The sequence below is a fragment of the Sapajus apella genome, unplaced genomic scaffold (assembly GCF_009761245.1).
Source record: "Sapajus apella isolate SASKATOON/1434 unplaced genomic scaffold, GSC_monkey_1.0 scaffold9, whole genome shotgun sequence".
NCBI lineage: Eukaryota > Metazoa > Chordata > Mammalia > Primates > Cebidae > Sapajus > Sapajus apella.
The window spans coordinates 31,304,155-31,309,793 of NW_022436949.1; positions in this window are offsets into that span (position 1 = coordinate 31,304,155).

Sequence of the window (5,639 nt, forward strand, 5' to 3'; positions counted from 1 at the left end):
ACAGACCATAGAAAAAACCAAAAGGATTCATGAGCAGGTCCAGTTTTGCCTGGTGTGAAGCCACATGTGTCTACATGAGAGGCCACACAGACGACTGAGTCGAATCTGGTTTGAGTTGTTCCCCCCATGCAGGATTTGCAGACCAGTATGAAAGAGCAATGTGCACCCTATTCCTATCTGAGGTAGAGGGAGGTATCCTAAGCCAGGATTAGGTAAATGTCTTTATAAATTCATTTTTAGGGAATTTGAAAGACCTTCCTGGAGCAGGCAGCACTAAAGAATGGATAAGGCTTATACCTGTATAGTTGTTAAATTAGTTATAATACTCAGGTTTTAGGATAAAAAACATGTTCACAAATTGCAAAAATAAAATATAGAATATTTCTAGATGTATTAAGTGCTGATATCCTATACCTTCTTAAACATTATCTTTAATCTATTAAGGCTCTTTCCTTCCCTATAACTATTTTTCTCATTTATATATTTGTATTTCTTTGCTTTAACATCTGCCTTTAGATTCACTTTTTAAATAATTTTCTTAAATTTTAAAATTTCATTTGGGCTACTCTCTTGGATAATTCGTGTCAAGAAGTTATGAATAGAATTTTTACTAATTTCTTAACTGAGATTTACATTACTATTACTTCCTTATTCTCTGACCTGTACAGTGACAATGATGACAATGAATAATAATACCAGCCTCTTCTCCTGTCCCAAACACTTTATTAGACCCCTCAAATTATATAGAATTAAATCCTACAGAAAAAAATCAAACAGGTGCATTGATCTCATTCAATAGATGATATTAGTGAGCCTCCAAAAGGTTAAGTTACTTTCCTAAATGTTAATCCCAGTCACACCAATGCCAAAGCCATAGGCTTCTTCATGGTTATATTCTGTGCACTTCTGCAGAGCTGGCAGAGCTAAGCTTAGAGACAGTGACTTAACTTCCTGGTCCTACCAATGTACATCTGATTTCATTTGACAGCTGCAGGTACTTCTAGCACAGCTGAAAGAAGTGGAGAAAGAAAGGACTATATTTTTTCATGTTACCCTATGAACATAAGAATAATCTACCAGATTATTATTTATATGTGCTAAAAAATGAGCCAAATCATTTGAATAAACGCTTTGGGTTAGAGAGGTCAAACTAGTGAAATTGATGACCCAGCAGACAATCTTTCTTGTGCTTTTTTTTCTTTCCTAAAGCACCATGTGTTGTTATATATGTCCTTGGAGAAACTATGTGTTTAATATTTAGTCTATTTAATATTTTAACTCTGAGCTATTGCTCACTGAGGCAGAAATCTGGTTACTGAAGTCATACAGCTAAGTCCTAGTAGAAGGCTAAAGAATCTACTTACAATTTCAGAATGTTGATCTGGTCCATTTGCCGTGAATTGCAATGAGGCAGAAAATGCATTTTAGAGTTTGCTTTATTAGAGATAATGGAACTACTTTGCGAAAGAATACGGAGATAATTTAAACATAATTTTTGCTTCATATACAATCTCACTATGTGTTTTAGAGTTACTTGTATTATGCAATGCTTATTTCTGCAGTTTTAATGTGACTATGACAATTCATTAGCTTCAAATGCCTATTCCCCAGATTTACTATTACACTATTGTCCTACCCACTCCACCCCACTCCACTGCACCCCCCTTTATATGGAAATGGATCTCCTTTTTAGTGGTTGTTTTTCTGGCTTCTGCCTTGAAGACAGTTCTTGACCTCTCACTGATGTGTCAGGGCTATGCTGTCACAGCTGTCATATTTGCAGCTCTGCTTTGAATGCTTTGTTTGTATCACATCCCTTCACTGCTCCTTTTTCCATGTTTTTGATGCCACTCGCTGAGCTTAATCTATCGGTGATGTGAAATAAATTAGTTTTCTTACACATGCATGAAAAGAAATGAAGGGGAAAGAGAGGAAAACTCCACCAAGAGAGAGGTTTGGACAGTTATTGGTTGTGGTGTTCCAAGGTTAAAAGCGTGAATTACTTTCAGACCTGGGTTGATGTAATTTTTCATACCAATTATAGCTCCATTTAGCTTTGTGATACACCCAATCTTATGGATAGCATAATCATTTGCATATAACCTGTAATATGATGCTGTTGACACATTTTAAAACAATAGTGAAATCCTAACACCATAAGATAAAGGGTTTCTTATTCTGTAAACAGAACATCTTAGGAGAGTCCACAATGTCCTTTAGACATTTTCTGAAGTGGGCATCTGAAGTTCAGTTTACAGTTTCTGTCATCCAGTCAATCAGTAAGATTTTATGGCACTTGCATCGTAACACTTTGTGTAGACAATCTTTCATGAACCTCTGCTTCTGCATTCCATTCTTATCACCCAGTCCGAATCACATTCCCATAAGGTATACTAAGTTTTATTTGCTAAAATGTGTTTATAATCTATGTGTGTGTTATATGAGCTAAATACAGTTAGTTATAACAATTAACAATAAAGAACCTCTGGTCTCAAGGATCCAGTGATTTAGTGGATGTTTCATTAGATGTATTCAAGAGATATTGTTTATGTATTGCCTTTTAAGAGGTGTCCATATATTTATTATAGTCTATTTCTCTTTGGTGGCTTCCATTTTCAAACTTTTTTCTTTCTTTTAATCACTGAACACAAAGTATGTACTCCACCCAGCTGGCAACTACATTCACGTAATTATACTCTCTAGCTGTCTTTACAAATAGTACTCCACTGTCTTCATTGATGTAATTTATGATTTTGACCTAACATTTTCAGTAAATTCTTGCAAAGATAAATAAAAGTTGCTCATTTTATTGCTCATCAGGAACTTTCTCAAATTCCATTTTATGCTTTTCCAATTTATTTATATTCATTTTACTTTAAGTTCTGGGATACGTGTGCTGAGCGTGCAGGTTTGTTACATAGGTGTACATGTGCCATGATGGTCTGGTGCAGCTATCAATCCATCATCTAGGTTTTAAGCCCCACGTGCACTAGGTATTTTTCCTAATGCTCTCCCTCCCTTTGTGCCCCATCCCCTGACAGGCCCCAATATGTGATGTTTCCCTCTTGTTCCCCTCTCTGTGTCCATGTGTTCTTGTTCAACTCCCACTTATGAGTGAGAACATACGGTATTTGGTTTTCTGTTCCAGTCTCATAATCCCATTTTAAATAAGTTAAAATGTTCAACTTTCTATGGATGATATCAAATAATTAATCCTCCAATATCATTAAAAACCTTACAGAAGTCCAGGCATGGTGGCTTATCCCTGTAATCCAAGCACTTTGGGAGGCTACAGGAGGATCACCTGAAGTCGGGAGCTTAAGACCACTCTGGCTAACATGGTGAAACCCCGTCTCTGCTAACACAAAAATTGGTAGGTGGTGGCAGGAGCCTACAGTTCCAGCTATTCAGGAGGCTGAAGCAGGAGAATCGCTTGAACCCTAGAGACAGAGGTTGCAGTGAGCGAAGATTGCGCCACTGCACTGTAGCCTGGGTGACAGAGAAAGACTCAGTCTCAAAAAACAAAACAAAACAAAACAATTTTTTTTAAAAAAACCTGCCAGGCTGGGTGGGTCACGCCTGTAATCCCAGCACTTTGGGAGGCCGAGCTGGGTGGATCATGAGGTCAGGAGTTCAAGACCAGCCTAACCAAGATGGCAAAATTCCATCTTTTCTAAAACTACAAAAATTAGCCGGGCATGGTGGCATGCACCTGCTATCCCAGCTACTCGGGAGGCTGAGGCAGAGACTTGCTTGAACCCGGAGGTGGAGGTTGCAGTGAGCTGAGATCGCGCCACTACACCCCAGCCTGGGCTACAGAGTAAGACTTGGTCTCAAAATAAATAAATAAATAAAAATCTTATGAAGTGGTTTAAGTATGACTATTGGAAAGCCAGTATTTGACTATTTTGGACGTCCAAGGAGAGCAAAATTAGCTGTATTCATCTCTATGTCTCAATGCTTTCCACTCAGAAATAGCACTTGCTTCTGCTAGTCCTTGGGCATGTAGCTTGACTGTCTCTCAGAACCTGATAATTACTGGTAATTAATTAAATTGGGCTGAATGTTAATTTCTTTGTATCAAATCTCCTCAAATACCAATTTAATTTCCTATACGTGTGTTAAAAAAAAAAAGACACCTTTCCTAGAGACCCATTGATCATCTGATTAGAGGTGAAAACTTCCATTCTTTTTTTTTGTGCTAAGAACACTACTATTTGTCTCTCTCTCTCCCTCTACCCTTTTTTGTAATATGTCTATTAATAGGAAAGTGCTCAAGAAAGAAGTTAGACGGAGACCCAATAAGCCCATTCTTCAAGCCAAACCTGGTGAATAAAAAATTCAGTGTTCCTTATACTAGCATTCTTTAGTTCAACTTTACCTCAGGTCACTTATCAAAACTTTCTAAGGAATTTCCACAGTGTTTTCTTTTTTTGTCTGTCAATATTTGAATCTGAGCGAGATCCCTTAACAATACTTTCTAACAGAAAATGCAAACGAGTTGAGTGAATAAATTAGTTGGTAATGGTCCAGACATTAGCCTGAGGGTCTCAAAACATAAAGTGATAGCAACTATTTTAGGAACCATTTCAATAGACGTGTTTTAGTTCCAATTTTAGCCAGTGTTCCCTCTAGGACGTACTACTAGTTCATAAAGGTATTTATGCTATAAGTCATATTTGCAGACTATTTAAAATGCTATAATTTCACTGTTGATAATTTAAAATTGTGTGACCAATTTTGAAAACTTGATACAAAAATTTTATTGCTTAAGAAGAGGCTTGGAATCAAAAGAAAGCAGTATTTTAAATACTAAATCCAAGTGTTTTTTTCCAGATAATGTTTGGCAGTATATCAAATAAAAGGTTACAATTTAATGTGGCTTCATGATATTTACCAAACTGTGAAATCATCACCACAAAATAGATTAGATAATTTATATCTTCCTAAACAGAAATTCCATATCTACTAGCTGGGGCTCAACATCTGCTCACCCCAATTCACTGACTCCTTCAGTCCTTGGTAACACCTTCTCCTTTCTATTTCAATAGATTTTCCTATTCTGGACATTTTATAAAAATTGAAATATACAACACAATGTCTTTTATGACTATATTCTTTTCCAAAGAAAAAAAATATTTCCAAGTTTCTTCCCTGTTGTAGCATGTATCAGTACGTCATTAATCTTTTCCTGTTGAATGATATTTCATTGCAAGGGTGAGCATATTTGGTTTATCCATTTTCAGTTCATGGACATTTGTGGTGTCACCACTTTTAGGCTACTAATATAAAACTGATATATATATATATATATATATGTATAAGTGTTTGTGAGGATGTAAGTTTCTGTTTATTTTGGTTATCTATCTAGAAGTAGATTAGCTGCATATTATGGTAACTTCTTCTTTGCCACTTTGAAGAGCTGAAAAAATGTTTTCCAAAGTGGGTGAAGGCTTTTGCATTTCTAACAGCAGTGCAGTACTGTTCTGATTTCCTCACACCTATAATAACCCCTTTTATGCTCTTTTATAGCCATCCTAGTGAGTTTAAAGTGTTTTGTCATCATGGTTCCCTTTCATTCCCTAATGTTTAATGATGGAAAACATCTCTTCATGTATTTATTTGCCATTTGCATATAA